This window comes from Phyllobates terribilis, unplaced genomic scaffold (assembly GCF_046119375.1).
Source record: "Phyllobates terribilis strain yellow unplaced genomic scaffold, ASM4611937v1 Scaffold_82__1_contigs__length_6685932, whole genome shotgun sequence".
In the NCBI taxonomy this organism is placed as follows: Eukaryota; Metazoa; Chordata; class Amphibia; order Anura; family Dendrobatidae; genus Phyllobates; species Phyllobates terribilis.
Genome location: NW_027362842.1, coordinates 2284662 through 2307936, shown reverse-complemented (window position 1 = coordinate 2307936; position 23275 = coordinate 2284662).

Here is a 23275-nt window from a genome sequence, read left to right as displayed (position 1 = left end):
TAATTTGTGAAGCGCCTGGGGGTTCCAAGTGCTCACTATGCATGTAGATAGGTGAACTTGGGGGTCTAGTTTCCAAAATGGGGTCACTTGTGGGGGAGCTCCAATGTTTAGGCAAACAGGGGCTCTCCAAACACGTCATGGTGTCCACTAACAAATTGAATGGAAAATCGGCTCAAATTGTTAGCGGACACCATGTTGCGTTTGGAGAGCCCCTGTGTGCCTAAACATTGGAACTCCCCCACAATTGACCCCATTTTAGAAACTAGACCCCCAAAGGCACCTATCGAGATCCATAGTGAGCACTTGGAACCCCCAGGTGCTTCACAAATTGTTTCGTAAAAATGAAAAAGAGGAAAAAAACCACTTTTTTATTTTTACAGATTAATTTGTGAAGCATCTGGGGGTTCCAAGTGCTCACTATACATCTATGTAGGTGCCTTGTGGGGTCTAGTTTCCAAAATAGGGTCACTGGTGGGGGAGCTGCAATGTTTAGGCACACAGGGGCTCTCCAAACGTGACATGGTGTCCGCTAACAAATTGAATGGAAAATCGGCTCAAATTGTTAGCGGACACCATGTTGCGTTTGGAGAGCCCCTGTGTGCCTAAACATTGGAACTCCCCCACAAGTGACTCCAATTCAGAAACTGGACCCCCAAAGGCATCTATCTAGATGCATAGTGAGCACTTGGAACCCCCAGGTGCTTCACAAGTTAATCTGTAAAAATAAAAAAGTGTTTTTTTTTCCACTTTTTCATTTTTACGAATCAATTTGTGAAGCACCTGGGGGTTCCAAGTGCTCACTATGTATCTATATAGGTGACTTGGGGGGGTCTAGTTTCTAAAATGGGGTCACTTGTGGGGGAGCTCCAATGTTTAGGCACACAGGGGCTCTCCAAACGCAACATGGTGTCCGCTAACAATTTGAGCCGATTTGCCATTCAATTTATTAACGGACACCATGTCGCGTTTGGAGAGCCCCTGTGTGCCTAAACATTGCAGCTTCCCCACAATTGACCCTATTTTGGAAACTAGACCCCCAATGCACCTATCTAGATGTATAGTGAGCACTTGGAACCCCCAGGTGCTTCACAAATTAATCTGTAAAAAAAAAACAGTGTTTTTTTTCCACTTTTTCATTTTTATGAATCAATTTGTGAAGCACCTGGGGGTTGCAAGTGCTCACTATGCATCTAGATAGGTGCCTTTGGGGGTCTAGTTTCTAAAATGGGGTCACTTGTGGGGGAGCTCCAATGTTTAGGCACAAGGGGCTCTCCAAACGCAACATGGTGTCCGCTAACAATTTGAGCCGATTTTCCATTCAATTTGTTAGCGGACACCATGTCGCTTTTGGAGAGCCCCTGTGTGCCTAAACATTGGAGCTCCCCCACAAGAGACCCCATTTTGGAAACTACACCCCCAAAGGCACCTATCTAGATGCATAGTGAGCACTTGGAGCCCCCAGGTGCTTCACAAATTGATTCGTAAAAATGAAAAAGTGGAAAAAAAAAAACTTTTTCATTTTTACGGATTAATTAGTGAAGCGCCTGGGGGTTCAAAATGCTCACCACCCATCTAGATAAGTTCCCAAGGGGGTCTAGTTTCCAAAATGGGGTCACTTTTTGGGGGTTTCCACTGTTTAGGCACATCAGGGGCTCTCCAAATGCAACATGGCGTCTGCTAATTATTCAAGCAAATTTTACAATCGAAAGTTTAAATGACGCTCCTTCCCTTCCGAGCCCTGCCGTGTGCCCAAACAGTGGTTTTTCCCCACATATGGGGTATCTGCGTGCCCAGGGGAAATTGCACAACAAATTTCGCGGTCCATTTTTTCCTGTTACCCCTGCGAAAATAAAAAAAATTGGGTCTAAAGTAACATTTTTGTGAAAAAAGTTAAATGTTCATTTTTTTCTTCCACATTCCAAAAATTCCTGTGAAGCACCTGAAGGGTTAATAAAGTTCTTGAATGTGGTTTTGAGCACCTTGAGGGGTGCAGTTTTTAGAATGGTGTCACTTTTGGTATTTTCTGTCATAAATACCACTCAAAGTGACTTCAAATGTGATGTGGTCCCTACAAGAATGGTTTTGTAAATTTTGTTGGAAAAATGAGAAATCGCTGGTAAATTTTAACCCTTATAGCTCCATAGCAAAAAAAAATTTGGGTTCCAAAATTGTGCTTATGTAAAGTAGACATGTGGGAAATGTTATTTATTAACTATTTTGTGTGACATATCTCTCTGATTTAAGGGAATAAAAATTAAAATTTTGAAAATTGCAAAATTTTCAAAATTTTCCATTTTTTTCACAAATAGACGCAAGTGATATCGAAGAAATTTTACCACAATCATGAAGTACAATATGTCACGAAAAAACATTCTCAGAATCAAGGGGATCCATTGAAGCGTTCCAGAGTTATTACCTCATAAAGTGACAGTGGTCAGAATTGTAAAAATTGGCCTGGTCATTAACGTGCAAACCACCTTGGGTTGTAAAGGGGTTAAAAAACAACCAGACTCGGGAAGACCTAACAGTTGTACTGTCAACTTCCTTCGTTTTAGTGTTAAAGGTAACGGTTACCTGCTTTCTTTCTGCGGCCACCACACTGCTTCTTCCTGCCTGTTGGGGTGCTCTGCCTCCTTCCTCTTGTGTGCTGCTCTCCTCCCTCTGCATGTCCTCCTGCCAGGTTGGGTCAGTTACTATATCATTCACCACCTCATCTTCCACTTCCGCACTCTGGTCCTCCTCCTGACTTTCTGGCAATTGTGTCTCATCATCGTCCACCTCTTGGGACACTTTCCCACCGTCGCCTTCAAATGACCGTGACTGCTGAAATATTTGGGCATCACTACATGCGATCTCCTCTTGCCCCCTTCAAGTGGACCGGGCAACAGGCCCGAATCTATAAATGGGAAAGTAAACAGCTCTTCGGAGTGTCCAAGTGTGGGATCAGTTGTCTCTGGGCACTCGGCATGGTGGGAGGAAGGAGGTTCAGGGTGAGGAATATGCGGTCCAGACTCACAGCTACTGAGACTTGACCATGTGGAAGACAGATTGGTGGTGGTGGTGGCTAAGTGACTGGAAGCATTATCTGCTATCCAACCAATAACCTTTTCACACTGCTCTGTGTTCAATAGTGGTGTTCTGCAGTCCCGTATTAATTGGGACAGAAAGTTCGAGTGAGAAGATGTGGGTGTTTGTTGTGGCACAATTTCAGCTAGCCCACGTCCTCGGCCTCTGCATGCATCATCACCATCATGTTTAATTCCCTGTCCCTTGCCACGTGCCTTGCCCATTTTAAATGGAGGACAATATCTTCCACGCTCACAACAAATGACTGAATTTGCAGCGAACCTACATGTGATCCGTGTGACGGAGAAAACAGTTTTAAATGCCTGGCCTTTAGGTAACTATTTTGAACAGCAAACTGGTGTCAAAAGTATTGCTGACACACTGAAATTTTTTTTTAATGGATGCTAGAAATGGAAGTATTTTCTGACAACGTATATGTGATCCGTGTGATACAGAAAACACAGTTTTGAATAGCTGGATTTTTAGCGCTGTAATATGGAAAGGACCTGGCTGTATTCTGCAGTGCCAACAAGCAAATGGCGGAGAAAATCGGTGATCTCTGGATTGCTTTGTAAGCAAGTAATGAGGATTAAGATGCAAAAAAAAATTATTCCTGGCCCCTGAGACCTGGGCCTTTGTGTAGAAATATCTAACAGCAGCAGAAGGCAGAACTGTAATGGAGCCTCTTGTGCTATGTGCGCTGCAGTCTGCTATATACTCTGCCTGCCTGCCTATATACACTGCCTACCTGCCTATATACACTACCTGCCTGATATCTCTGCAGATGGATTAGTCCTCAAAAGGACTGTTTGTTGAGATGGATATGTGTCTCTAATATAGTCTGTACACATACACTAACTAGAAACAAGCGAATCTCTCCCTAGCTCAGCAGCAGCTCTCCCTACACTCTCTGATTCCAGAGTGACTGTGACGAGCATGGCGGCGCCAGGTCTGATATAGACCTGATGACGCTGTGCGGCCAGCCAATCACTGTAATGCCACAACCAACATGGCTACGGGATTACAGTGAGTGGCAGGCAATCCCTGCATGTTCGTTGGCTCTCTAAAGAGCGCCAAACATGCAGGGAGGAGACCCGAGCTCCCACCGAGCAACCCCAGAAATGCTCGGCGAGCGCCGAGCATGTTGAGCAGTGAGATGCTCGGGTGACCACCGAGCAGTAGCAAACATGCTCGCTCATCACTACTAATGTGTACCCCTGTATGGAGAACAATGTCAGGCCCAAAGAATTAAAAGATGAAAAGTAGCCTGCTTTGTATACCACGGTAGTAAGAAAACCAATTTAGATTTAATCATATGTATCCCTGTGTGGAGAACAATATCAGCACCCAAAATTTGTAAACTGACATCTGGCCTGCTGTATGACGTTAGTAACAGAAGAGAGAATTTTTTTATTGTGGATGAGGCCTGTATAACATTTGAGATATGCTCCAAACAATTTCAAACTGAGATCTCCCCTACTGTATGATGTTAGTAACAGAAGAAAGTATTTATTTCCCCTGTATGGAGAACAATAATTGCACCAAACAATTAAAATATGAAATATAGCTTGCTTTATATACCACAGTAATGAGAAAAACAATTTTGATTATATCATGTGTACCCCTGTGACAACAATATCTGCATGAAAGAATTAATTTCAGTAGAGTATAACTATTAAAATGGGGACCAACACCTCTTCCACTACAGCCAACCCAGCAGATGAATACTCATCCAGCAGTGGTCACATTTCCCTAAATTAGGGCTTGACATCACCGAAGTGGCATCATTTTCAGTAGAGTAGAACTAGTATAATGGGGACCGGCAACTCTTCCATTAATGCCAACCAAGCAGATGGAGACCCAATCAGGAGTCTTCAAATTTAAAGAAAATAGGGCCTGACACCACCATTTCCGTGGCCAACACATTTTAGATTGTAGAGTTCAACCTCTTAGCTTTGTCATGTGTAGGAGGAAACAATATTTTACGGTCTGAGGTGAAACAGATAAACTGCTGGACCGTAAGTGAGATGTAGGCAGAGAAGTTACGGTGGATTGATAAAGTTGTGGTGTGCGCGTTCTCTGAGATCATTCAAAAACAGCAGGCATGTCTACTTCCGTTACAGCTCACAGGCTCTCACTCAGCCTGACTGGAGCGGGAAAAGAACCGGAGGTTCTGCCTTCGGAGACCTGTGTGACAATACTTCGCAGGATAACAGAGGAGGAGGAAGAAGCAGCAGATGAGGTTGAAGGGGCGGCTGATGGTTGTTGAGGTCCTTGGTCCACATTTTACCGCAGTGAGATTGCCAGAGTAACGAATGTTGATTGTGCATGTGAAGGTTCATGCATGTTGTAGTCAAATTATTGCACTTTTTCCCTCTACTGAGATTTTTCTTGCAAAGTTGCCAGATAACGTGAGTTGGCTCATCCTTTGCAGTGTCAAAAGAGGCCTAGGATAGGCAACCATTGCCGCCCCTGCGAACTGCAGACCCGTGACCACTACTGGCCACAGTCACAGTTGTGCTAAGATTAGAGATGAGCGTTGTTCTACTCGAACTGTTCGCCAATCTCAAATTCGAGCTGTTTTGGGCGGTGTTCGAGCCATTCGGCGAACACGAACAATTTGAGAAAAATTCGGCTGTTCGAGGTTATGTTCGATAACTGTTCGTGCACCAAAATCATAACTGGATTTTTTCTCAGTAATGATGAAAATTAATGTTAATACGCAGTTTGAGTGTACAGCGGGGCGGGGGGAGGGGCAGGGGATGGATCTCTGCAGGAACAATGAAGATCTCCATTTTTTTTTCTCTTTCCCGCATTTACAGTGGGGAGGTGCAATCTGTCAGCCTATCAGCAGCGCACACACGGAGCGAAGTGCTTTTTTTCACACAAGCAAGGGCATGTGTCATTGGCAGTGTATGTCACATGTCCTTGCCCTATAAGACCAAGCCATTTTCCCCGTCGCCACCATTTTCTCACTGCTGCAGCTGCGTGTTAGACGGCACCGCTGTTGCTGTGTGTGCTATACCTTGTTAATTTCAAGCCAATTTTCGCACAAATATACAGATAGCTTGGGAGTAGGGAATAGTTGTGATTGCAGTCCTTTTAAGGACTAGGTTACAGCATTTCCTACGACTTTTATCAGGCAGGTCTGTGCTCTTAAATAGATAGGTTGTGGGAGTAAAGACTAATTGTAATTGGAGTCCTTTTCAGGACTAGGTTACATCAGTTCCTATCAGTTTTTGCCAGGCAGGTCTGTGCCAGTGCTGGGCAAGTTTTTTTCACAGCATTTGGCTGAATCTAGCAAAGCTAATCCTTTTTGGCCTATTGCAGAGTGTGTTAGTCAGTGGAGTAGCCTATCTGTGTTGCAAGATATACCACCTGTGTATAGAATACCAATTTTTTTACTGCACCTAGTGAAGTAAAATCTTTTGGGCATAGCATCATTCTATTAGTCCATCTATACTGACCTCCATCAGGTTGCAAACTGAATCTAATTTTTTTCTGCATCTAGCTCTGAAAAAATATTTGGCTTCTAGCTGTGTGTGGGTCTTGTTCTATTAATCCATCTATACTGACCTCCATCAGGTTGCAAACTGAATCTAATTTTTTTCTGCATCTAGCTCTGAAAAAATATTTGGCTTCTAGCTGTGTGTGGGTCTTGTTCTATTAATCCATCTATACTGACCTCCATCAGGTTGCAAACTGAATATAATTTTTTTCTGCATCTAGCTCTGAAAAAATATTTGGCCTTCTAGTAGTGTGTCGGACTTTCTCTATTAGTCCATCTATACTGACCTCCATCAGGTTGCAAATTAAAAATAATTTTTATCTGCATCTACAGTACCTCTGAAAAAATATTTGGGCTTCTAGCTGTGTGTGGGACTGGTTGTATTAGTCCATCTATACTGACCTCCATCAGGTTGCAAACTGAATATATTTTTTCTGCATCTACCTCTGAAAAAATATTGGGCTTCTAGCTGTGTGTGGGACTTGTTGTATTAGTCCATCTATACTGACCTCCATCAGGTTGCAAACTGAATATATTTTTTTCTGCATCTACCTCTGAAAAAATATTGGGCTTCTAGCTGTGTGTGGGTCTTGTTCTATTAATCCATCTATACAGACCTCCATCAGGTTGCAAACTGAATCTAATTTTTTTCTGCATCTAGCTCTGAAAAAATATTTGGCCTTCTAGCAGTGTGTCGGACTTTCTCTATAAGTCCATCTATACTGACTTCCATCAGGTTTCAAATTAAAAATAATTTTTATCTGCATCTACAGTACCTCTGAAAAAATATTTGGGCTTCTAGCTGTGTGTGGGACTTGTTGTATTAGTCCATCTATACTGACCTCCATCAGGTTGCAAACTGAATATATTTTTTTCTGCATCTACCTCTGAAAAAATATTGGGCTTCTAGCTGTGTGTGGGTCTTGTTCTATTAATCCATCTATACAGACCTCCATCAGGTTGCAAACTGAATCTAATTTTTTTCTGCATCTAGCTCTGAAAAAATATTTGGCCTTCTAGCAGTGTGTCGGACTTTCTCTATTAGTCCATCTATACTGACCTCCATCAGGTTGCAAATTAAAAATAATTTTTATCTGCATCTACAGTACCTCTGAAAAAATATTTGGGCTTCTAGCTGTGTGTGGGACTTGTTGTATTAGTCCATCTATACTGACCTCCATCAGGTTGAAAACTGAATATATTTTTTTCTGCATCTACCTCTGAAAAAATATTGGGCTTCTAGCTGTGTGTGGGACTTGTTGTATTAGTCCATCTATACTGACCTCCATCAGGTTGCAAACTGAATATATTTTTTTCTGCATCTACCTCTGAAAAAATATTGGGCTTCTAGCTGTGTGTGGGTCTTGTTCTATTAATCCATCTATACAGACCTCCATCAGGTTGCAAACTGAATATAATTTTTTTCTGCATCTAGCTCTGAAAAAATATTTGGCCTTCAAGCAGTGTGTGGGACTTGTTCTATTAGTCCACCTATACTGACCTCCATCAGGTTGCAAATTCAAAATAATTTTTTGTATGCATCTAGCTCTGAAAAAATATTTGGCCTTCTAGTAGTGTGTCGGACTTTCTCTATTAGTCCATCTATACTGACCTCCATCAGGTTGCAAATTAAAAATAATTTTTATCTGCATCTACAGTACCTCTGAAAAAATATTTGGGCTTCTAGCTGTGTGTGGGACTTGTTGTATTAGTCCATCTATACTGACCTCCATCAGGTTGCAAACTGAATATATTTTTTTCTGCATCTACCTCTGAAAAAATATTGGGCTTCTAGCTGTGTGTGGGACTTGTTGTATTAGTCCATCTATACTGACCTCCATCAGGTTGCAAACTGAATATATTTTTTTCTGCATCTACCTCTGAAAAAATATTTGGCTTCTAGCTGTGTGTGGGTCTTGTTCTATTAATCCATCTATACAGACCTCCATCAGGTTGCAAACTGAATCTAATTTTTTTCTGCATCTAGCTCTGAAAAAATATTTGGCCTTCTAGCAGTGTGTCGGACTTTCTCTATTAGTCCATCTATACTGACCTCCATCAGGTTGCAAATTAAAAATAATTTTTATCTGCATCTACAGTACCTCTGAAAAAATATTTGGGCTTCTAGCTGTGTGTGGGACTTGTTGTATTAGTCCATCTATACTGACCTCCATCAGGTTGCAAAATGAATATATTTTTTTCTGCATCTACCTCTGAAAAAATATTGGGCTTCTAGCTGTGTGTGGGTCTTGTTCTATTAATCCATCTATACAGACCTCCATCAGGTTGCAAACTGAATCTAATTTTTTTCTGCATCTAGCTCTGAAAAAATATTTGGACTTCTAGCAGTGTGTGGGACTTTCTCTGTTAGTCCATCTATACTGACCTCCATCAGGTTGCAAACTGAATCTAATTTTTTTCTGCATCTAGCTCTGAAAAAATATTTGGCCTTCTAGCAGTGTGTCGGACTTTCTCTATTAGTCCATCTATACTGACCTCCATCAGGTTGCAAATTCAAAATAATTTTTTGTATGCATCTAGCTCTGAAAAAATATTTGGCCTTCTAGCAGTGTGTCGGACTTTATCTATTAGTCCATCTATACTGACCTCCATCAGGTTGCAAATTGAATATAATTTTTTTCTGCATCTAACCCAGCCAATAGTTTTGGCCTAATACCACAGTTTGGCCACTCAGCTCTGCTCGGTTACCATCCATTGTTTTTTTGTGCAAACAACTCCAGAGTTGTGAATTAGTTAACCACCAAAATGAGTGGAAAAAGGCCTGCTGCTGGTGGAAAGGCGTGTTGGGAAGGGGAAAAAAGGTTGTGTCCGTGGGGTAGGTGTTAAAGCAACAGTAACATCTGCAGAAGAAAGACCATCTTCCAGCCAAACTAAAATGTCTACTTATTTTAGCGGACAATGTGATAAGATCCCTTTCTTACGGCCACGCCAATCGCTACAAATTCCAGATGAGGCACAAAAACAGCAGGTGCTTCAACGGATATCAAGTGCTCCTTTAAGTGGGCTCTCCTCCACATCAACTTCAACATCACAAATACTCCAGTCCTCAAAGGTGTCACCCAAATCGCAATTGCTTCCTCACAGCTCCCAAATCTCCAGCTGCCCGTCTGAGTATGAGGTAGAACAGATGGTTGAGTCTGCAGAGCTGTTTACTCATACTATAGCCTGGGAATCAGAGGTCGACTCCAGCGCTTCTGTGAATCCAGATGAGGAAATGATCTGCACTGATGCCCAGAATCTTTATGAGTCGGATCCAGGACCAGACGCAGAAGGTTCTGACCATAATGTAGACCCTCATTCCCAAACTGTAACTCCTGTTGGTGGAGACAATGAGGAAGACGATGATAAGACTCAAATATCTGATTGGAGCGACAACTTTAGTTTTTTGTCAGGGCAGGAACAGGTTGGCTCTGAGGACGACGGGTGTGATAACACACAGGGTGATGATGATGAGGTTGGAGATCCCACTTACTGTCAACCCACAGTCAGCCAAGAGATGAGGTCAGCAGAGGAGGTGGAGGAAGATGCTAGTGACGACGAGGTCAGGTTGCGCCTTCCTGGACAGAGACGTAGTACTGGAAGCACGTCAACAACTGCATCCTCAAACACAACTCTGCCTCTCACCACAAGTCGTGGTGGCTCTTCAGGTCGCATGGGTGCTAAGCCTTGCATAGCCTGGGCATTTTTTCAGATCGATAAAGATGACCCAACTCGTGTTATCTGTAACATTTGTCAGCAAAAGCTAAGTAGAGGCCAAAAAATACATAGTTTGAGTACTTCATGCATGAACCGGCACATGGACATGAAGCATAAGTTGCAGTGGGAAGCTCAGTGTGCTACAATGCGGTCTAGCCGGCCGGGCCAACCACCGTCTGCCATATCTTGTGCATCCGCGGCCTCTTCATCCTCTGTGACTGGGGGGACAGCAGTCACACCTGTTTTGGGGCGCAGACCTGCCACCTCTTTACCCGCAACAGCCAGCGTGATTGGCAGGTCATCATTTTCTTTGGAGGTGGTAACACCAGCTGGTGTTGAGCGCTGTCCGACATCGATAGCACCACCTTTGGATCAAGGCAACCTAACATGTCCGCCTGCATCTTCCTCACAGACCGGCAGTTTGCCGGGGACACCCTTATCAACCCCGTCTAAGCACAACAGCCAGCCCTCGGTCCCTCAGATGTGGACAAGTAAAAGACCATTTCCTCCTAGCCATGAGAAAGCTAAGAGGTTGAATTTCACGATCTGCAAGCTCTTGGCTACAGAAATGCTGCCTTTCCGCCTGGTGGACACAGAGGATTTTCGAGACCTTATGTCCGTCGCAGTGCTCCAGTACCAGATGCCCAGTCGGCACTACTTCTCAAAGAAAGGTGTGCCTGTGCTCCACCAGCATGTCGCACACAACATCACCGCTTCTTTGAGAAACTCTGTGTGTGACAGGGTGCATTTCACCACAGACACTTGGACGAGTAGGCATGGACAGGGGCGTTACATGTCGCTGACTGGGCACTGGGTAACTATGGTGACAGCAGGACAAGGGGCTGCTGTCCAAGTCTTGCCGTCCCCACGAGTTGTGCGTCAATCCTCTTTATGTCAAAGTTCCTCCACTGCTTCTGCCTCCTCAACCTCCTCTTGGTCTTCCACCTGCACCCAAAGCCTGTCTGGTCATGCCACAAGCTTTCTAACTGCGCAGAAGGGATCCTGCACACCTCCTTACTATGCTGGCAGTAGGGCTCAACGTCATCAGGCGGTTTTTACTTTGAAATGTCTGGGAAATGTGAGTCACACAGCTGAGGAGTTGTGGTCAGCTCTGGAGAACCAATTTCATGAATGGCTGTCTCCACTGGACCTGAAACCAGGGAAGGCCGTGTGCGACAATGCTGCAAACCTGGGTGCGGCCCTTCGCCGGGGCAATGTCACACACGTGCCTTGTATGGCTCACGTGTTGAACCTGGTTGTCCAGCAATTTTTAGCCCACTATCCCAGACTAGATGGCCTTCTGCAGAGGGCACGGTCGCTGTGTGCTCACTTCCGCCATTCGCATCCCGCAGCTCAGCGACTTACATCTCTACAGAAGTCGTTGGGCCTGCCACTTCACCGGCTAAAATGCGATGTGCCTACCCGGTGGAATTCAACTCTGCACATGTTGCAGCGACTGTGGCAGCACCGACAAGCCCTGGTGCAATACGTTCTGACGTATAGCCTGGGCCAACGAGATCCAGAGGTGGGGCAAATCACGCTGGAGGAGTGGTCTCAGATCAGGGACCTATGCACCCTTCTGCACAGTTTTGAAATGGCGACGAAGATGTTTAGTGCTGATGATGCCATTATCAGCATGACTATTCCGGTGATTTACATGCTGGAGCACATGTTAAACAGAATTCGGAGTCAGGTGGTGGCACAAGAGGAGGTGGAGGAAGTAGAGGAGGAGGAGTTGTATGCGGAAGGGCTAACATCTGCAAGGTCCAGATGGTCGGCAGCACCAAGGCGGCAGGCATGTGAGGGTGGGGGAGATGGTTTTACCAGGGTGCATGGTAGCAGCCAAACTAGTGAGGAAGGTGCAGGAGCCCAGGAAGAAGTGGAGGACGAACTGATGGAAGACTCATCAGATGAGGGAGACCTTGATCACATTTCTGTTGTGCGAGGTTGGGGGGAGAGGACAGAGGAAGGAAGCATGATTGTTACCTCGCCACCAACACAACAGGGACTTGGTGCTCCTGGATGCGCAACACACATGAGTGCCTTCTTGCTGCACTACCTGCAACATGACCCTCGAATTGTGAGAATTAGAAATAATCCTGACTACTGGGTTGCCACACTGTTAGATCCCCGGTACAAAAGTAAATTTGCCGAAATTATTCCTGCCATAGAAAGGGATGCACGCATGCAGGAGTATCAGCAGAGACTGTTGCAGAATCTTACATGTGCTTTTCCACAAAACACCAGTGGTGCACGTAGTGAATCTCACAGTTCCAACTTGCCAACCGTGGGACCGTCAAGTGTTCAGCACTCAAACCGTAACAGAACCACAGTATCTGCTGGTAACATCAATTTTTCGGAATCATTTCACCACTTTTTTAGCCCATCCTTTGCAAGGCCACAGGAGACAAGAAGTCTGACACATAGTCAACGCCTAGAGACGATGGTACAGGAGTATCTCCAAGTAAACATTGAAGCCACGACTGTGTCACTGGACCCTTGCTCTTTTTGGGCTTCCAATCTGGATAAATGGCCGGAGCTAGCCACTTACGCCTTGGAGATCTTGTCATGTCCCGCAGCCAGCGTTCTGTCTGAACGTGTGTTCAGCACTGCTGGTGGTGTGCTGACAGATAAGCGCACGCGGCTCTCCACTGATAATGTAGACAGACTCACGTTCATAAAGATGAACAAATCTTGGATCCAAAACGACTTTTCTACCCCTGTGTCATCCTGGGGAGAGTAAAAGCTTGATGATTGGTTAAAATCACCCTACCAACCGTTTTAAGCTTTCAAATTACTAATCATGTTTATCTGTATCTTGACTGGAAAATAATTTGGGCTTTGTATCAGTGTGCAGCACTGATCCTATTAGGCCATCTATAATAAGCTCCACTAGATTTAAAATTAAAAATAATTTTTAGCTGCATCTAGCCCGGAAAATAATTTTGGGGCTCCGAGATGCGCAAGACACATAAGTGCCTTCTTGCTGCACTACCTGCAGCATGACCCTCATATTGTCAGAATTCGAAGTAATCATGACTACTGGGTTTCCACACTCTTAGATCCCCCAAACTTTTCGATCAACCTTTTCATTTTAATAAAGACCAAAAAAAAGGTCATTTTTGAAATTATAAGCATTAGCAGGTTGTTAGAAACTGAAATCAAACAGTTTTCAACTCAAAACTTTATTCTAGGTGATGTTACATTTTCACATAGGACCCCTTGTTCGAAAGGAGCTTCTGAACTCTCTCGTCCATTGAATTTGTCAGGTTTTGGATGGTTTCTGCTTCAATTGTTTTGCATGAGGACAGAATACCCTCCCAGAGCTGTTGCTTAGATGTGAACTGCCTCCCGCCATCATAGACACTCCTTTTAATGATGCTCCAAAGGTTCTGAATGGGGTAGAGGTCAGGGGAGCATGGGGGTCACACCATAAGTTTGTCCCCTTTTATGCCCATATCAGCCAGAGATGCAGATGTTTTATGTGCAGCATGAGATGGTGCATTATCATGCAGAAAAATGATCTTGCTGTGAAATACACGGTTCTTCTTCTTGAACCATGGCAGGAAGTGCTGTTTGAGAAAATCCACATACATTATGGAGTTCATCTTTAGCGCCTTCAGGGATCCTAAAGGGGCCGACAATCTCTCTCCCCATGATTCCAGCCCAAAACATTACTCCACCTCCTCCTTGTTGGCGCTGTAGCCGTGTTTGCGTGGGGTGTCCATCAACCAGCCATCCTCCACTCCATCCATCTGGACCATCGAGCGCTGCACGGCACTCATCCGTGAACAAAACAGTTTTGAAATCAGTCTTCATGTAATGTTTGGCCCACTGGAGCCATTTCTGCTTGTGTGAAGTGGATAGAGGAGGTCGACAGGATGGCGTATGCACAGCTGCAAACCTCTGAAGGACCCTGCATCTTGTTGTTCGGGGGACGTTGGAGGCACAAGCAGCTTCAAAAACTTGTCTGCTGCTATGACAAGGCTTTTTTGCCGCTGCTCTTTCAACCTGACGTAATTGCCTGTAGGAAAGAGTCCTCAATTTGCCCTTATCAGCACGCACACGTGTGTACTGTGAATCAGCTACATACTTCTTGATTGCCAAGACACTTCATCCTGATCATCGCACAATGTTGATTGTAGTCATGCCTTGACCTAAACACTCCACAATTTGTTGCTTCTCAGTAGCCGACACATCCTTTTTCTTTCCCATTTTGGCAGAAAATGTAGGCTGCTTAATAATGTGAGAGAGCCTTCTTAAGTAGTCTTGCCTTTCATTGGACACACCTGCCAAACTAATTAGCACAGGTGTCTGCAATTGCTTACAGTGATATAAAGAGCCCTGACACACATCACCATCAATGAGTTTAACTGACAAACAAACAAATTCTTCCCTTATCACTCCTAAACACTTTTTGCATAATAATTTGGAACGCAGTGTACATGTGCTTTTCCACAAAACACCAGTGGTTCACGTAGTGAATCTTACAGTTCTAACTTGCCAACCGTGGTCTGTATGGAATTGTTCAATAAAGGGCCCAAAATTAAGATAACATAGATGGGAGAGGTCTCTATGAATAGGAATTCCTAAGTATTTGATACCCTGTGAGGGCCAGGCAAAGGGAAAGTTGGACTGGATGGAATCCTATATGGATTTGGGGAGGGAGACATCGAGGGCCTCAGACTTCGCTGCATTGATTTTAAAATTTTACCATGTAACAAAGTGATCTATTTCAGCCATAACAGCAGGGATGGATATATGTGATTGAGTGATATATACTAGGACATCATCAGCAAATAGAGAGCACTTGTACTCGGTGCCTCCCACCTCAATCCACCTAATATTGGGGTTATGGCGAATTGATGAGAGCAGGTGCTCCGTCACTAGGATGTATAAGAGAGGGGACAGAGGACATCCCTGCCTTGTCCCATTGGTGATTGTGAAAGGTGATGAAAATGTTCTGACGCACCCCCTGGGCCTTGGGACACCCGGAGCCGGACCCTTTTTGGTGGATGCTGGTGGTTGTAGTCTTCGTGGCGGCGACCCGGTTCTGTGGCTCAGGGCGGTCAAACCAGTGGCGGAACTATTTATGTGGTTTTGATGTTTAAATGTCCGACTACGCCACCCGTGGATTGCGGTCAGAGTGAACCGCCGCTACAGGGCAGACCGCTGAGGCTGGTGTTGTGGGTGCAGCAGAGCGTAGCATAACTCCCCACGGGAGGAGTATAGCCTCAGGGCAGTGTATGCGGAGGATGGGGGTGATGGTCCAGGGCAGCAGCAGTAATGACACGGAGTCAGTGATGCAGTCCAGGGCCTTTACTCACAGTTCTTATTATCCAGACCACGTCTGCAGGTAACGGCTGCCCACGTCTTACTGTGCTCACCAGGTGAGGGGCTCAGACAACTCCCAGATAACTTTGGAGCACTTCACAGGACCCCCTTGTGTGTGTCCTTTGTCTGGCCTTTCTTACCAACACTTCTGTCCGGCTGCCTCGGGCCTCCTCTTGGTAAACTTGGCGCCAGTTTCCCTGACCCTATGTGGTGCCTTCCTAGCGGGTGTAGCGAGGGGCTGCGCCACATAAAATGTCAGAGTCTCCGGTTTCTAGCTGAGGGTCGATTCCTGCCTCCACTAGTTCGGGGACCGGTCTCCCCCTTTGGCCTGACCCCTCCACGCAGGTGGATTCGGGCGTGCGGTGGCGACTCGCCCGTCCGCACCCCTGGGATCCCTTCATTCCTCATTCCTGGAGCCTTCTCCGCTCCTCTTCCTTCCTTCTCCCTCTTCCAGGCCTGGGCCTCTGTTACTAGGCCCGCCTCCGGAGCAGAGCTCATGCAGAGCCCCTGCTCCCTGCCACTTCTGCTCAGACTTCTCTGCACTGAACTAAGATGGTGCCCACCTTTTATACTCCCTTCTCAATGCACCCAGGAACTGCTTCCTCCCTGCTCCTGCACTACAGGGTTCCCCTTCCTCAGTGTTCCCTCCCCCCACTCCAGCCAGGGACAGGGACTGTCGTGCCCATCTCAGGGGCATATTGGTCGCCCTGCCCCACGGCAATGTGGTGTAATGCATGCAGGTGTCGGGTCCTGATCCACACTCCATCCTTACCTGAGAGTGAGATATCACACCTCTGGGTGAGGTGCAATACGTCTGTAGCAACCGAGCCCTCAGGGTGCTACAGTTCCATTTATCTTCAGCCTAGGTGACGTATTGCGATACAGGGCCGTGATTTTGGCTATAAAAGGGTCCCCTAGACCCCTACCCCAAGCTTTTTAAGAGAATCATATATGGCGTGCCAGGAGACTCTATGGAATGCTTTCTCAGCATCCAACGAGAGTATCTAATTACAAATTTTTAACTGCATCTAGCCCAGGAAATACTTTGTGCCTAGTAGCAGTGTCTGCTAGTCAGCGGATTATCCCGGCTGTTAAGCAAGCTACACCACCTGTAGTTTAGACACTTAATTTTTTCAAAGGAAATGCTTCGGGACCATGGGATACTTAGTGAAGAGCATCAGGAGGCACCCCAAGGCTTAGGGGCTGGGACTGGCAGTAGGATGCCTTGCGGTGGACAGCCGAGCTCGATCCTTATAAAAGCTTTTTAACTGCAGCAGCTTTAGTGGACGCTACTGGAGCTGGAATTACCGCGGCTGCTGGCATGAGACTTGCCCTCCAATAGATCCTTGTAAATGGATTTAAAGTGTATTCATTCAAATTAGAGAGACAATTTAAATTAAAAAGCTTAGAGCTGCCTCCACCACAGGGGGGCTCGCTCGACCCACCAGCGGACAGGCACCAGTATTGGAAGAGGGGGGCTGGCCGTCAGGGTTCACCGCGGCTCTGGCACAAACCCGGCGACACGGAGGTGGCACGGGCAGGAGCAGACTGAACGTGTCGGCTTCTCACTTTTTGGATTTTAGAAGGGCATGACATGCCTATATTTGTGTCTCCCTCTCCTTTTACTCCTCCACCTCTTTTCTTTTCGCATGACTATATGTACTTGTCACATTTCCATGTGTTAGTTGTGTCTTCTGAGCAGTTTGTCAGCTTTTGGACACCTTTGAAGGTGTTTTCTATGTGTTTCTATGTGTTTTTGTTTGCCTGCCATTGGTTTTAACGGTGTTCGACGAACAGTTCGACGAACAGTTCGGCGAACACACGGGTGTTCGACGAACCGAACCGAACTCGAACACTACGGGGGTGGCTCAACACTAGCTAAGTTTGCACTGCTAGTTGCGGTTGCATCACTCCGTGTCTGCGCCATAGGAAGTAACATAACCTCCTTGTCTTCCTCCTTCTCCATCTCCTCAGATGAGCTACTCAGCTGCATGCCTCTGGGTCCACAACAAGTTTTATCCACAACCTCATCATCATCCAATGTGTTATCCCATTCCTCGCCCTGAGAGTCACCCTCCTCCTCTTCTTGCCATGAAAGCACAGTACAGTCCGCGTGACCCTCAGGTATTTGAGTCTCATTAGGATCACCTTGCCCCCCAGGGGTTAACGTCTGGTGATGAGGGTCAGGAAGCTGCTTGGACAATACTTTGCATTTTTTACCCCTGTATGGAACAATATTTGCACCAAAGAATTTAAAGATGTAATGTAGCCTGCTTTATATACCACGGTAGAAATAAAACCAATTTCTATTTTATCATGTGTATCCCTGTGAGAATAATATCTGCACCAAAGAATTTAAAGCTGAAATGTAGCCTGATTTATATACCACAGTAGTAGGGAAACCAATTTTGATTTTATCATGTCTATGTACCCCTGTGTGGAGAACAATATCTGCACCAAAGAATTTAAAGCTGAGAAGTAGCTTGCTTTATATACCACTGTAGTAATAAAACCAATTTCTATTTCATCATGACTGTGTACTCCTGTGTAGAGAACAATATCTGAACCAAAGAATTTAAAGCTGAAATGTAGCCTGCTTTATGTACCATGGTGGAAAGAAAACCAATTTCTATTTTATCATGTTTACCCCTTGGAGAGCAATATCTGCACCAAAGAATGAACTATAGCCTGCTTTATATACCTCGGTAGAAAGAAAACCAATTTCTATTTTATCATGTATACCCCTGTGAGAAAAATATCTGCACAACAACAAATTTTGATTTTATCATGTCTGTATAACCCCGTGTGGAGAACAATATCTGCACCAATAAATTAATTTCCCTAGAGTATAAATATTTTAATGGGGACACCTCTTCCACTGCAGCCAACCCAGCAGATGGAGACCCAATGAGGAGTGTTCACATTAAAATTAGTATTAATATCCGCAGCAGCAGCAACAGCAAACACAGAAGCCACAGCTAAATATTTCATAGACTGCAATTATGCGAGATCAGTGCAGCACACTAAAAACTACAGCATTGCCTAGTCTGTACAGTTTTCGATTGGGGTGCAAAAGTCCTTGGAGATGCATGACTTGTTCATCTTGATTAAAGTTAGGCAGTCTACACTTTCAGGGGACAGCCAGCTGCGCTTATCCAGCAGTGCTGGAGAAATGTTCTGAGAGAACGCTGGCTGCCGAGTATGATAAAACCTGGCACCTTGAGATGTATCACGTTAGTAAAAGAAGAAAGTATTTTTTAGTGTGGATGAGGTCTTTATAACATAGCAGATATGCTTCAAACTATTTCAAACTCAGATCTAGACTGCTGAATCACGTTTCTCAAAGAAAAAAAATAGATTTCTTTACTCTGCATACTGTTTAATTTCACCACCACAAAATGACAAGGTGGCTTATGGCATGCAGTGTCACATTACTCACAAAAAAAATAGATTTTTTTTACTCTGAAAACTGCTGAATTTCAATACCACAAAATGGCAAGGTGGCTTATGGCGTGCTACGTCACGCTTCTCACAGAAATTTTTTATTTTCTCTGCATACAGCTGAATTTCAACGCCTCAAAATGAAAAGGTGGGCTTCTATGGCCTGCTGTATCATGTTAGCAAATGAAACAAATAGATTTTTGTACTCGGCAGTAGCTCTGCATACAGCTGAATTTCACCCCCCACAAAATGATTACTATGGCTTGCTGTATCACATTAGCAAGTGAAAAAAATAGATTTTTGTGCTGTGCAGGACCTTGTCATACCGCTGAATTTCAACCCCATAAAATGACAAAGTGGGCTATTATGGCTTGCTGTTTCACATTAGCAAGAGAAAAAAATATATACTTTTAAAGGTGTACTCGTGCATGGAGCACAATAGAAGCAGTACATAACAGACTTCTATGACATGGGCCCTGCTGTCTTTGTGTGGACCTCAGTAATGGGACAAGGAAAAAAAATCTGCTGGAGAGACAATTTCCCAGTCACACAGGACACTAGCTATATAAACTATCTGAGTTAGAAGCAACCGCTGTTATGTTCTGCTACCAGAGCTAAGGAAAGAGAGGAGATCTGTCCCTACGATAGAACTCAGCTGAATCCCTACGATGTAACAGGGGACCTGATCCTGCGATCAGACCTGCTAAAGTCCTAAGCTAGTCTGTACGGAGACCTATAGATGTGGGGAAGGAATCCCTACAAGTACTAAGGACTGGGAGGAAAATGGACACCTCCTAACAGAAATAGTAGCAGACAGACGAACAAACAACATATATAGAACATAGAGGTCCGAAGACCAAGCAAACTAACAGAGTTAGATACAGAGCACAGGCTAGCTAGAAAGTAGATATACAATGAAGTCCAGCAAAGCCAGAAGGACGGAGCAGGATTAAATAGGCCAACAAGGTCATGTGACCAGCAAAGGAAAAAAAACCTAAGAGCAAGGTTCTAACAGTACCCCCCCTTCTAAGAGGATCCTCCGGATCCCCTAGGACCAGGCTTATCAGGAAATCTCCTGTGAAACGCTCTGATAAGTCTGGACGCGGAAACATCATCCGACCTCACCCAAGAGTTATCCTCGGGACCGAAACCTTTCCAGGCCACAAGATACTGCAAACTACCTCTATACCGTCTAGAGTTAAGGATGCGAGAAATTTCATATTCCCCGTCCTCCACCACCGGAGGAACAGAGGCAGAGGCGTCACAATCCGATACAACAGCTTTTTTCAACAGAGAGACATGAAATACCGGATTAATTCTCCAGGAGGTAGGAACCTCCAACCTAACAGCAGATTGGTTGACAACCTGAAGCACCTTAAAGGGCCCTACAAACTTGGGACCCAATTTCTTTGAAGGAATCCTCAACCGCAGATTCCTAGAGGACAACCAAACCATGTCACCAACAGCGAACAAAACCTCCTGTCGTTTCCTATCAAAGTAGTCTTTAGATTTTCTGTTGGCCTCCTGAAGATTACCACGCACATCCGTCCAAACTCTCTCCAAATCACCGGAAAAATTCTCCTCCTGAGGCACGGCAGATCCCAACTTGGAGAACGACCCAAACGACGGATGTCTCCCAGAACAACAAAAAAAAGGCGAACAACCAGCAGAAGAAGATGTATGATTGTTCAGAGCAAATTCAGCAAGTGGCAGAAACTCAGACCACCCCTCTTGATTGTCTGCCACAAAACAACGCAAGAACTGCTCAACATCCTGGTTTTTCCTTTCTGTCTGGCCATTAGATTCAGGATGATATCCGGACGAGAACGACAAATGAACTCCCAACCTATCACAAAAGGCACGCCAAAAACGAGCCACGAACTGAGGACCCCTATCAGAAACAATGTCAGTAGGAACGCCATGAAGTCTGACAATTTCCTTGACAAAGGCCTTAGCGAGAGTTTAGCGCAGGGCAGTTTGACGAAAGGAACCAAGTGACACATCTTGCTAAAATGGTCCACGACCACCCAGATGACAGTAAAACCCTCAGAGGGGGGAAGGTCAGTTATAAAGTCCATAGCCAAATGTGTCCAAGGAGCACTGGGAACCTCCAAAGGACAAAGCAACCCCGCAGCAGGAGTATGTGAGGACTTAGATCTAGCACATATAGTACATTGACGCACCCACTTAATGACTTCCTTCTGCCATCCAGGCCACCAAAAACTGCGACCCACCAGTCTCTTGGTCTCAGAGATTCCGGGATGACCTGCCAACCGAGATTCGTGACACTCAACAAACAAATCTCTCCTAAAGGTCCCAGGCACAAACAACCTCCCATGAGGAGTGTTAGAAGGGGCATTCTCCTGTGCTTTAAGAATCTCATTTTCCAAAACGGAGTCCAAAGCAGCTATCACAACACCTTCTTGTAAAATGTTCTCCTCTTTCTCAGCACCGACTATGGGAGAAAAACTGCGAGACAAGGCATCCGCCTTAACATTCTTAGTACCAGGGATGTAAGTAACGGAGAAATTAAACCGCGAGAAAAACAGTGCCCACCTAGCCTGACGGGCATTCAGGCGCTTGGCAGCATCAAGATATATCAGATTTTTATGATCCGTAAGAACCTGAACGGGAAATTCCGCACCTTCCAAGAAGTGGCGCCAGTGTTCAAATGCGAGTTTAATAGCCAATAATTCCCGATTACCAATATCGTAATTCAGTTCAGTCTCCGAAAATTTTTTTGAAAAAAAGGCACAGGGATGTAATCCATCCCCGTTATCCTGAGACAATACTGCGCCAACCCCCACAGAGGAAGCATCAACCTCAACCAAAAACGGCCTAGTAACATCAGGCTGCATAAGGATGGGAGCAGAGGTGAACCTCTCCTTGAGATACACAAAAGCTTCAATGGCCTCAGAAGACCACTGAACCGCATCAGCACCTTTCCTGGTGAGATCAGTCAGAGGTTTGACAATACTAGAAATTTTTTTTATGAATTTTCTATAGTAATTGGCGAAACCCAAAAACCTCTGTATCGATTTCAAACCAATAGGCCTAGGCCATTCCTGCACAGCCTGAACCTTAACCGGATCCATCTCAAAACCTTTGCTGGAGATAATGTAGCCCAAAAAACTAATTCTCTGTACAGCGAACTCACATTTCTCCAGCTTAGCAAAAAGCGAATTGTCCATTAATAACTGTAATACCTCACGCACGCTCCGCCAATGAGACTCCAGATCCGGCGAATAAATCAAAATGTCATCCAAATACACAACCACATTTTTACCGATCAAAGGTCTAAGGATGTCATTAATCAGATTCTGAAAAAATGCAGGAGCATTAGTAAGACCAAAAGGCATAACCAGATTCTCAAAATGTCCCACAGGAGTGTTAAAAGCAGTCTTCCATTCATCACCCTCCTTCATGCGCAAAAAATTGTATGCCCCCCGGAGATCAATTTTAGAGAACCACTTGGCCCCCATTAACTGGTTAAACAGATCAGGAATCAATGGCAGTGGGTAAGGATTGCGTACAGTAATTTTGTTAATCTCACGAAAATCCAGACAAGGACGTAAACCGCCGTCCTTTTTTTTTACAAAAAAAAATCCAACCGCCACAGGAGACTTAGAGGGCCTAATGTGACCGGCGGCCAAACTTGTCTGTATGTATTCCTCCAAAGCCTTCCTCTCAGGTATAGTAAGGTTAAATAAACGACTTTTAGGAAGAGTCGCTCCAGGGACAAATTCAATAGAACAATCATAGTCTCTATGGGGAGGCAAAACCTGCGATTCCTTCTCAGAAAAAACTCTCCAAAAATCCTGAATAGGAACAGGCAATTCTCCCCTATCCAAAGCTGCAATACGCCCGTTACAACACTTGTCATAACATTTATGGCTCCAGGATTTAATTTCACTGGTAGACCAATCCAGTACAGGATTGTGAAATTTTAACCAGGGCAATCCCAATATTACTGGAGAAGGCAAGTTATTCAACACTACCAAATCCAATTTCTCATGGTGAACACCATTAATAGTGAGAGGAAATTCACAGACCTTGAGAGTAATATTCTTCAAAGGGGAACCATCCACAGAAACCACAGCAATGGGGGATGATAAAGGTTCAGGTTTTAAATTGAGTCTTTCCACGAATCCCCCATCAATTACATTCAGAGTAGACCCACAATCGACAAACACCCGAAATTCCATTAAT